We start from the raw sequence: 12048 nt of genomic DNA on the forward strand, positions 1-12048 counted from the left end.
TCCAACATTTAGTGTTAACACTGTGACTCCCACAACAGCCAAATTGGTTACAATGGGCAAAACACCTAACTTGTGAATATCTAGCAGGCCCAAGCAAACTGAGTGAACTATATTTACACAACCACACCCAGGATTTCCTTCTCATTCCAGCTGGCTATTATGGAAGCACTGATTCAAACCCTGCCTACAATTAAATAAGCTTTAATTTTAAAACTAGTATATAATTATACTCTGACATTAAATATAAACATTTCCAATTCAAATGTATGTACAGAACTGATATACCCTTTCATTCAACTCTTCACACATTTGTTTGCCCATCAGAAACCTATTTTCCTGCTGGACCAGTCTCCATGTCATGTCATCCATCAACTGAAAGCTCATCATCAGTAGATGTCTGTAGTGGTTTTGATTTTTCAAAGTGGATTGGTAAACTGCCAGATGGATTTAACTCCTATCAGAGTTTTGCAATGGACTTCAATAGAGCCAGGATTTCTTCCAATATGTTTGCTACACTAACTCACCAGAGTGCAAGTTTCCATGGCAAAATCATCAGTGGTATCAAGAAGCATTTAGAGAGTGTAGCATTTTTTTTTGTTGATTCTCTTAATTCCACTTCCTCTCTTTGCGGATACTGTCAATTTTAATCACTCACATTTACTGTGAGCATAGGCAAGATGTCCCAAACAATGTGAGGAGTGAAATAAAATACAAACAAAACATGACACCCCCTGAGTCTTGATATCTCATTTTAAAAAATATGACATGCTGTATATATTTTAGTTTCAGTTTTAATGACATTTGTTTTTTGGCTTCTGTACTACCAAGACTTGCATCCATACAAATCTTAATGCATGTGAACTATTTCATGAAGTAGTAATTGATATGCATAGGAGTTAGCGCATATGTAAATCTTTTGCAAGATCACCTCCTTAGATTGTGATATAATGAACCTTTCATTAGTATTGTTGTAAGAGCCATATCATCCTAATAATGAGAGAGAAGAAACAAGCATTCTAGATTGCTATTTGAAAATGTTGACCAGAAGGTTCTCTGCACCTTTCTTACTACTTTCCTCTGAAAGAGAAACAAAAGCAGTTATCAAATGAGGAATTCTGCATCTTCAGAACTTGTATAATCTTGGTGCAATGTTCTTCTGCGGCAGGGGTAGGGAACCCTTTTTGTGTCGGGACTGCTGACCTACAGAAAAATTGAGGGCTGCGCACAAGTGAGAAAAAAGGGGGAAAAACCTCACTGATGTGGCCCCTCTCTGAGAAGGAGAAAGACACTCCCCACTTTCACTTCGCACAACAGAACCTAAGAGGGCCCAACCTAGTAAATTTTGTGTGGTCCAGCCCCAATGAGCTTCAGGGGCCACATTCAGCCCTTGGGCCTTGGTTTCCCCACCCTTGTTCTACTGTGTTATGTAAGACTGCCAGTTTTCTAGGTCCAAATAAGCAAAGCTAAGGACAAATCAAGGATGCAAATACCACCTGTTTCAAACTGTTTCAAGACCCAGTCTGAGATTAGAATCTCACCACATAACAGAAAATTAAATCAATGTGGTTTGTAAAATGTTTTGGGGTAACTTGATCTAATCATCTGGATTTGTTGTCAGTTGTTGCTTGGCCTCTTAAAATGATAGTTTAAATCACCAGATTTATTTATTTATTTATTTTTATGCAGTTTAATTGCAAATGAACCATTTAAAAACTATTAAAGTGGTTCTAATGGTCAACAGTTATATTGAAAGTATAGTTACTTTCCTGGTAGGGATTTAGCTTCTGTTGTAAATCTTAAAAAACAATATGATGCAGTTACAATTCTGTCTTGCAGGGTTTTAGTTTATCTTTCAGTATAGCAGGTAATAAAGCTATGTTTTATCACTACTTGTAACCAGATCTACCAACAAAAAGGAGAACTTCCCTTGGGCAAAATAAAATGCCAGTGTTAAATACATCATAATCCTTGAACAGAGGAGTCTTTCTATTGATAAGCCTTTCAATAAGTATAGTTGTGTTGTAATATTTTTGACTCTCTTGAAAGTGAACTTCAGAGCAAAGTGATTTACAGTGATGCAATTTGTTGCATTAGGAAGACAGAGGTGATGTATTAATTCAGTAAAGTAAAAATGGTCTTCGACCTTAGTCACAGAAATTGGAGCTGGAGAAGACCTATTTAATGGTCTAATTTCTGCGTTCTTAAACTGTCCTGGACAGTGGACCACATCTTATTAAAGTGATTCTCATTGACCACATTCTCAGCTATTTGTTATCAGATGGACCATCTTCCATCTCACTGGTGATAAATTAATATCCTTGTGGGAACTGCAGCAAATGTGTATGTGGAAAATGCTGAATGTATTTTCAACTGTTAGTACATCTTAATAGCTAAAGCCAAAGAGAGCAGCTAGCCATTATCCTGCTACTACGGGATTGTCCTGTTCAATATGATATCCAGTGTCTTGTCTAGATTTATTTTAAGTGTCTCAAGTGATGAGGTGCTTAGGATCCCATTGTTTACTACTAGACCCAGCATAAATAAATATGTATTTGAAGTTCACGTTAGGGAAGAAAGGAGATTCTATTTCTTACACTTCCATAGTCCTCTTACATGAACTTTGGTGAATCACTTTACTTATCCCTGAGTTTCCCCACTGGTAATATAGTAATAACAATTCCTAGCTTAACAAGTATGTTAAGGGGAAATTCATAAATATTTGGGAGATGCTTATGAGATTTCAATTATAGGGAGATATTTGGGACCCTAGATACAGATATGCGCTCTGCATAGCTTGAACATCAGTTTAAACAACTGTTTCACCTTATTTAAGGCCAAAGGGGAAAGCAGTATTGTTTTAGAACCTTTTTGAAATGTCGTTGTAGGAAACAGTAAGAGGCAAAATAACGGACTGGATTATAAACTGGCTATGAGAGAGAAAGCAAGTTTAAAAAGTCAGAATTTACTCCTGGTGAAAAGATAATGGTGGGGTGCCACAAGATTCTATACCAAGACTAGTGTTAATGATCAAGGGAAATGGTTGAAGAATGAAGTGTCAAAATTAGCAGATGACATACAGCTGTTTAGATTAATCAAGATTGGAGGACTTTAAGAGAGACCTAACCATGCTAGGTAAATTGGAAACATGACTGTAGTTAAAGTAAAGGCTGACAAATGCAAAACAATATTCATGCGAAGGGATAATGTGAATTACTCATGTACCTTGATGAGTTCCAAGTTAGCTGTAACAACTTGGACAAAAGACCTGACCATTACAGCAAAGAACTTAAGAACCTTGGTTGGTGTTGAGCAACAATTTTTCTTTTAAAAGATTCCTAAAGAATAGGAATGAGAATAATACTAAAAATAAAATGTTATATAAATCAATAGTATTTCCCCTTTTGGAATGCTGTGTTTATTTCTTTTCACTCCATCTCAAAAAGGATAGACTAGAAATAGAAGAGGCTCAAAAATGAGTGATGAAAATAATTAGAGGCATGGAAAAATTCTCTTGAAGAGAAACAGAATAAAGTGGAACCATTTATGTTGAAGAGTAGACAATTGAGAGAATCTGAAAAGCATGCAAATTAATGAATGGTATAGAGAATGTAGTGTGGGTCAGGAACTTCTCTTCGTTCATTCTAATAATACACTTACAAGGGAACATTCAATTAAATTAAGAGTAGCATATTTGAGACCAATAAAGCAAATTACTTTTTTCTGTACAATGCACTATTAGCCTATAAAATTAATTATCCCAAGATAACATTTGAAAAGTTCAAGAACTTAGCAGGATTTGGAGAAGTTTTAAACACTTACACGGGTAACAAGAATATCTATAAGTTATAACAGGATTTTTTAAAAATTTGAAGGAACTGTCTGTGTCTATAGTAGATTGTCTTTTGAAATGTGTTTAGCTAACAGGTTTTAAACATCAGCACAGAAAGGGCAAGGCATACTGACAGGTCATTTATCAATCCAGCTAACATTTTCAAGTGCTATTTGCACTGTCTACACTTAGAGAAAAGTCCTTGTTAAAGTGAAAATTGGTTGGCTACGCCTGTTTTGCTAGTTTTCCTATGGCATTGTAGGTTGGATATTCTATATCGGCCTTCTGTAGCAATTCTAGCACCACCTAAAACATCTAGAATTTGGTTAAAACTGTTTAGGTGCACATGTTTCAGAACATATCCTAAACATGGTCAGTTCCTATGTTCCTATCTGTGGGGTTAAAAAATGATTTCCTTGTTGATAGTTTCTCCCAATTTAGAAGTGCAATGAGAGAGCTAAGGGAAATGTTCTGTGTAAGTTTAAGGAGGACCACTTGTCCTTGAACATGTTTAAGTTTTTTGCAAATTGTTTTCCTCTAACATGTTTTAGGTCGAAAACCAAAAAGATTGCTAAAAGCACCAATTCACGCATAACGTTTATTGATGAGCATTAAATTCAATTAGCAAAGTTCCATATTGATCCAGCTTGCTCAAAGACAATACTCGGGGTAGTTACCAGTGGGTCACTGTCAAACTGGGAGGACCTCAGAGGTCTGGCCTGGGTCCAGCTGAAGAATCCTCATCATTGGAGGTTTTTGACAGTTTTGACTAGTACCATCAGGGATGCTCTGGAAATAGTTGGTATTGCCTCCGCACAAGATGTTGGACTAGCAGATCTTTTGAGGTCACTGCCATCCCTACGTTTCTGTGATTCTGTAGTGAGTCACATGCTAATGCATTGCTGTATGCAAGGAAATGTCCTGATGTTCATTAATAATACTTTGATTCTATCCAAAGGCTAAGCGTTTGGGGGCAAATTGTCCTCCCTATTACAGCTATGCAAGTCCCTTCATGTCTATGGAATACATGGGTATAATTGAGAACAGGCTATGGTTCCATTGTAGCATTGGAGACAGAATTCTGTGCTCCTTGCTGTTTAAAATAAAAACTAAATTGCCATACGTTATTGCAGAGGAGATCTTTCTGATGTGGACTGTTGCATTTTTTGCTGAGTCTGCACACAGCTGGTAATAGTTCTATGCATGGTATCCCATGTCTCTGGATTCTCCATTAGGGAAAGACCAAATGGGGTATGAGAGCTGCAGCTACCGTAGTGGAAGGCTCATAGTCCAACACAAGGCCTCTTCAATCTTTTCCATAGTGTTTTAATGAAATTTTACTAGTGCTGCGATGCAGCAGTTCAGTCCTGCATTGTCCCATCTTAAATACATCTATCACTTTTCAGCATTACCACTGTTGAACTAAGCATAGAAGTGTTTTAGCTTTGAATTGAATCTGAATCCTCTCCAGCTATGCTTTCTTGTATGAGTAACTTGCATACACTGTTGGCATGTTCAGTGCAGTTATTACAAAACTTATAGTTTCTTTTTCATGAAGATTGATGAGCAATCTTTTTCTTCACCAAAACTTCCTTTTGAGTTTAATAGAGTTACGTAAATGTGTTGAATAGAAGTACAGTGCTTTAAAAACTACACATAGTAGGATTAATTAAATAAGGAAAGAAAGATCCATTTTGCTATGCATTTCTGTATTTAAGGGCATAACGAAAGAGAATTTTTTAGTTGGTGGAGATAACTTTTCCTACTGACCAGTAAAATAAAATTATTATAACAGCTGCAAGGTATTGGTTACACTGCTGGAATTCATTCTGGGGTACACAGATTTTTTTTTTTATGCATGCCTTTTGAAAGAGAATAATTTGATAGCAGGTGTGACCTTTAACCTTCCCAGACATGAAGGACTTAATCATCGTCATTTGTTCAGCACTGAATATACTTTGTGTAGAGAGGCAAGAGGAGGAAAATGTGGATTTGAGGAGTTTTGTTTTCACAAAGATACTAATAGTTGGGGGGTTTTTTGTTTGTTTTGGTTTGATTTTGTATAAAAGAAAATGAGATTTTTGCTTAGGAAAAACATTCTGTACAAAGTCTCCGCATTATAGACTTCAAATTGAAATGTCCAGTAAGTCCTAATTATGGGACAGATGCAAAATGAACATACTTCTCCATGCAGCCTTGTCTGACCGAGCAGGCAGCAGATGCTGTTGCGGTTTTGCTGGGAAGGTGTCCACAGGATACTTCAGCACCACATTGTTCCCGCCAGAGCTCTTGTATTCTGAGGACAAGGGTAGAGGTGTGGCCAGGATATCCAGGTGAACCAGTTAAGGGTTGAGGAGAATGTGGTGGCTGCTATGGAAACTACTGCAGCAGATCTGCAGCCTGAAGATGGTGGAGTGGCTGGGGAGAGGGGACTGTTCTGCTCTTTCAAGCACCCCAATGGAAAGCCAGTTTTGTAGCGAGGACAGTATTTTGTCCTTATGACAGCCATTTAGTTCATCCATAAAAACAGAATTATTAACTATCTGCTGCTTAATGTGAAGGCTATTGGAATTGATATGGGTCAGGCATGTGGTTGGGCAAACTTCTCTACAGACCCCTGCCAAAATATCACAAATCTGGTTGCAATTAGGGATGTAAAATGTTAACTAGTTACCCGGTAAGCATTAGGCTTACTGGAATGCTTATCAGTAACTGATTAACTGGACCTACCCAAACCCCAGTGAACGGCCAGCTGGCCCACAGTGGGACAACTGGAAGGAGCCTAGCCATAGCAGGCTATACTGGAGCTGCTCCATGCCCACGGCAGGCTGGCCGGTAGGATCTCCACCACAGTGGGCTGAATTGGAGCAGGTCTCTAATATAGGTGAAAAAGCATCTTCAATGGAGATGCTTACATCTTTTATATTGAAATATATAAATGTGTCCTGCTTTTCAGAGAAAATAAAAACCCAATGATTGCCTGAAGGAGTCTACTGTATAGACTGGTAGTTTTGAATCTAGATCAGGGTTGTTACATCAAGGCTTAAATTTTTTTTGCAGGCAGTGGGCACCTACTTGGCAAAGAACATACTTTCCAGAGTCCATTGTGAAAGATGGGAAGGCCCCACGCTCCAGAGATAGTACCCTGGTGAGAAGTCAAGCCCCTCAACTCCTAGAAATGGGGAAGGATAAGGAGATTCCTACCGGGTCCTGCTTGGAAATTCTAATCCTACTGAGAGACTTAGTATTTTATATCACCCTCCAGCTAAAAGGAAGGCTTCCAGTGTGCCAGTAATCAGCCCCCTTTGGTGGCTGGAGGGAAGGAGCATTCTCTCTCTTCTCCTTCCCATCTTCTGCATGGGTAAAGGGCTCCACAACTCTTCCCCAGCTTCCTGGCCGTTGTAGCTGGACACTGGGCATTCTGCCATTCTACCATTTCCCTCCAGCTTCCTGGCTGCTAATGTAGAGTCAGGTTTCCTAATCTATATTCTCCCATTTACCCATTTATATCCCAGTTAATAGCTCTGCTGTGTGTTTCCTCTGCTGCTTAAGCAGCAGTACAATTGATGGGATGTCAGCTTGATGATTGCCCACAGTTTTCAGAATAGCAGCAGTAAAAACCACTAACAACAAAGTCTGTTTTCACTCTGTTAAATCATCGGAGAACTCTGAGAAGCAGAACCAGCAAGGGGAGATGGGGGAAGGGGAATACTGCAGTTCTCTCTCTCTCTCTCTCTCTCTCTCTCTCTCTCTCCCCTCCTCCCAGACCCAGCAAGACAACACTGCATTGTTAACCTTCAAATGCAAAATGCATTTAATCTTTGCAACAGCAAGGGTTAGAATCTCTCTGTTTAATTAAGTCAAAGGAAAGCTAAGATTCTGCAGAATTTTGCATAGATTCTTCTACGCGCTAGGGAAAGCTGCTTACTCTCCAGTGGCAGATGTATTTTTCAAGTCCCTCATTACCTCAAGTCTCCCAATTTGTACAGCACCAAATTCAGCGAAACTTTCCATTTTCCCCTGTACATTATGGGAATTACAAGCACCTGCTCCTTCAATAGTGATGAGTTCAGTGATTATTTATAAATGAGTGTGCAACTTCTTCAAATTGTTGCCTTGGTTTTAATCAAAATATCATTTTTTGTAGCACAACAGTAGGAAAATAAATGCTTTATTTAATATTCTAAAAGCTGAGGGCAAGTTTTATTAAAACACTAGCCAATTAGCCCATCATAAGACTGGATTTTCAGGTCTCCTCCTCCACGTTGGTCTTCTTTCCTGAGCCTCCAGTCTCTCGCTCCATCTCTCTCTCTCTCTCCTCCTTCTACTCCTCCTCCTATTCCCCCCCTCAGCTCTCCTCCACCTCCTGCCTCTCTCTCTGTCTCTCTCTTTCTCTTCTCCTCCCTCTCCTTCCCCTCTCTCTCTCTCTTTCTCTTCTCCTCCCCCTCCTGCCTCTCACTTGGGGGACCACGGTCCCCCAACAGCCATTTGGGCTCCACGCTCCCCGTGCTGCATGGGGAGCGTGGAGCCCAAACAGTCGCTTGCACCATTTGCTCCCACGTGGTGGCCCGGCTGAGCGGCGCAGAAGTCAGCTGAGTGCCATGGCAGGAGGCGAAGGGGGGGCGGGGCGGTGACGTTCATGGCCAGGGGGCGGGGCCTGGAGCTGCTGTCACGCCGCACGTCATTGCTCCGCCCCCCTTTGCCTCCCACTGTGGCGCTCGGCTGACTTCTGCGCTACTCAGCTGGGCCGCTGCGGAGGAGCAAGTGGCGCAAGCGGCCGTTTGGGCTCCCCCTCAGTGGCCCGGCTGAGCAGCGCAGAAGTCAGCAGAGCACCACAGCAGGAGGCGAAGGGGGGCGGGGCGGTGACGTATATTGCCAGGCCTCGCCCCCTGCCCATGTACATCACCGCCCCCCTTCGCCGAGTGCCCCGATGGAAGGCAAAGGACATGACTCAGGCAACAGCGACGTCCAGAGGAAACAGCCATGGAGGCAACAGTGCTGCCCAGAGGGAACAACCAGCATTTCAACGTTACAGAGTCACAGACATTGGGCTACTAGAGTATGTCTACACTACAAAGTTAATTCGAACTAACAGATGTTAGTTCGAATTAACTTTGATAGGCGCTACACTAGCGCTCCGCTAGTTCGAACTTAATTCGAACTAGCAGAGCGCTTAATTCGAACTAGGTAAATCTCATTTTACAAGGACTAACGCCTAGTTCGAATTAGCTAGTTCGAATTAAGGGCTGTGTAGCCACTTAATTCGAACTAGTGGGAGGCTAGCCCTCCCCAGCTTTCCCTGGTGGCCACTCTGGGCACCACCAGGGAAACTCGTCTGCCCCCCTCTCGGCCCCGGACCCCTTAAAGGGGCACGGGCTGGCTACAGTGCCCGTTCCAGGTGCAAGCCTGCCAGCACCCAGCCAGCAGACCCTGCACCTGGCACGGCACGAGCCAGCCACCCGCTGCCACCCAGCCCTCCACCTCTTCCCGGGACCAGGCTGGCGGCTCCCGGGAGCCTGCCCGGGTCCGCAAGAGGCGAGCGCCCACCTGGTCTAGTGCGGAGATCGTGGACATCATCCACGACCTCCGCACTAGGCACAGGAAAGTGGCCGTCTAGGGCAGGATAGCTGCCAACCTGGCCACCCAGAAGCAGGTGTGCATGAAAATCAAGGTGGTCCACTGAGACCCCCGACCCTGAGCCCTGAGCTTAGAATGGCCGTACTGGGTAAGACCAAAGGTCCATCTAGCCCAGTAGCCTGTCTGTCAACAGTGGCCAACACTAGGGACCCTGAAGGAGATGGACTGAAGACAATGACCAAGACATTTGTCTCGTGCCATCCATCTCCAGCCTTCCACAAACAGAGGCCAGGGACACCATTTCTACCCCCAGGCTAATAGCACTCCATGGACCCAACCTCCATGACTTTATCTAACTTCTCTTTAAACTCTGTTCTAGTTGTAGCCTTCACAGCCTCCTGCAGCAAGGAGTTCCACAGGTTGACTATTTGCTCTATGAAGAAGAACTTTCTGTTGTTAGTTTGAAGCCTGCTACCCATTCATTTCATTTGGTGTCCTCTAGTCCTTCTGTTATGGGAACTAATGAAGAACTTTTCTTTATGCACCCTCTCCACACCACTCATGCTTTTATAGACCTCTATCATATCCCCCCCATCTCCCCTTTTCTAAGCTGAAAAGTCCCAGTCTCTTTAGCCTCTCTTCATATAGGACCTGTTCCAAACCCCTGATATTGTAGTTGCCCTCCCCTCTCCCACCCTCTCTCTTCCCCTCTCCCACCTCCTTTTCCCAGTCTCCCCCAGTTTTGTTCAATAAAGAGAGTTTCTATTTTTGAACACGCGTGTCCTTTATTTTGTACATCAGGAAGGGGGGCTAGGGAGGGGTAAGTGGAAGGAGGTGAGGGAGGAATGGGGTACAAGCCCCCGATGGGGAGGACTGGGGTGGCTCTGCGGGCTTCTTGGGGTGGAAGCTCTCCTGAAGTCGCTTGATTGACACCCCCCCCCCCGGATGGCAGCCTGCGGCAAGTGCAGCCGGGCTGATGGCCGAGAGCTGTGATGTGCCAAGTGTGAGCACTCAGGGCACTCCAAGCCAGGACTGCTTTGCAAGCGGGGCACCCCTGAGAACTGTCTGTTCCTGGGTGGGGGTCGGGTCCCTTTAAGCACAGCCCTCAGCTAGCCTGAGGCAGCAGCTCCACACTCTAAGTCCTAATCTGATGCCCTGCCGGCACTGCTTCCGGCCATCCTTAACCTCAGTTCAGGGTCCACTCAGTGTGGACGTGCTAGCTCGAATTAGCAAAACGCTAATTCGAACTAATTTTTTAGTCTAGATGCACTAGTTCGAATTAGCTTAGTTCGAATTAACTAATTCGAATTAAGTTAGTTCGAATTAGCGCTGTAGTGTAGACATACCCCTATATATATGATATCTGTCTACAAGATTAAGCTTTTGGGTTTTTTTAAGGAATTATGCCTGTTAGCCCAATTTCGTTTATAAAATGAAAATATTTTCTCATGATTTTTTTGTATTTCTAACATACAGTTATATTCAAATTGCTATTTTTCAATTTATCTCTTGATACAGGAATTAACTGGTTAAGATTTGTAATTATTCTCTGTATCATTTGGCAGTGACCACAAACACTTAGCCACTATGCTTGAAAGATTAATTAGAAACCTGGTTTAGTTTGTCTAGTTTTCAGTTCTTTCATCTTCTTAATTGATCAACGGAGTGTGTTATTGATGATGCCCAGTAATAAGTATGCTAATGTGTAGCTTTTTTTAAAGTATTTCTTGAAAAATGTATTTTTGATTATTCCTTTTTTTATCACAGAAGTGCTCTTCAGCATGTGTGAAATCCTAAATAAAGTTACTCTACATAAGATTATATTTTCTGTGTGGTCTAAAGGAGCCCTAATTTTTAGGGGCTATTCTACACACAGGAGGTTTTTGTTTCTTTGTTTTTGTCACCATAACTATATCGATTTAGAAACAAATGTAGCTAAAGCAGTACAATCCCTAGTGTGGACGCAATTTTACTTGTACAAAAATGCGTATAATCAGGGCTCGACAAACTATAGAATCTACTCGCCTGTAGCGAGTAAATTTCAGCCGCACGCCCCATTCACCGGCGACGCGCGCATGTGCAGTGCAGCTCTTGAGCATGTGCAATGCGGCTGGCGAGCGGCTTTCGCTGCCGTTTGTCAAGCCCTGCTTATAATGGTACAGCTTATTCCTCTGAGCCAGGATTTCACTCAATCTTTCTTCCAGGGACAATAAATCTTACTCTTAAGAAATCATTTGATTTTTGTTTCAGTTGCTTCTGTAACCATTAGTGAAGTCTTTAGAAATGTTGAGCCATTAATGCCATGGTATGGGAATTAAACCTGCACTTTTTCGGATAACTAAGAGTTTAGTATTACAAAATGACTTTTTTCTGCGAAACTCTCTCTTCTAGTCTTCTATCTATGGAATTTAGAAACAGTATTAAAAATGACTATTGAAAGTAAAACAAAGTTCCTACTTTAACTGAAGCTGTGACTTTTAGTTATAACTTTGTTATTTCTATTTCTCATGTCTATATATATTGATCTTTACATGGATTTATGTTTTCCCCGGAGGCCATTTTTTGGTTATCGATCTTACAACTTTTAAAAAATATGAAGTGTTTGCTAAAGATTATTATACTATGACATAAGATCTATTGGA

At 41.9% G+C, this 12048-nt stretch overlaps 1 protein-coding gene across 5 annotated transcripts in view; it reads left to right on the forward strand.

The window, feature by feature from the left end:
• The window catches only part of DISP1 (dispatched RND transporter family member 1), a 187642-nt gene that overhangs the window by 153308 nt on the left and 22286 nt on the right, over positions 1 to 12048 (forward strand). The gene's annotated exons all lie outside the window — the stretch shown is intronic.

Source organism: Pelodiscus sinensis, chromosome 3 (assembly GCF_052426305.1).
Source record: "Pelodiscus sinensis isolate ZL-2025 chromosome 3, ASM5242630v1, whole genome shotgun sequence".
Classification (NCBI taxonomy): domain Eukaryota; kingdom Metazoa; phylum Chordata; order Testudines; family Trionychidae; genus Pelodiscus; species Pelodiscus sinensis.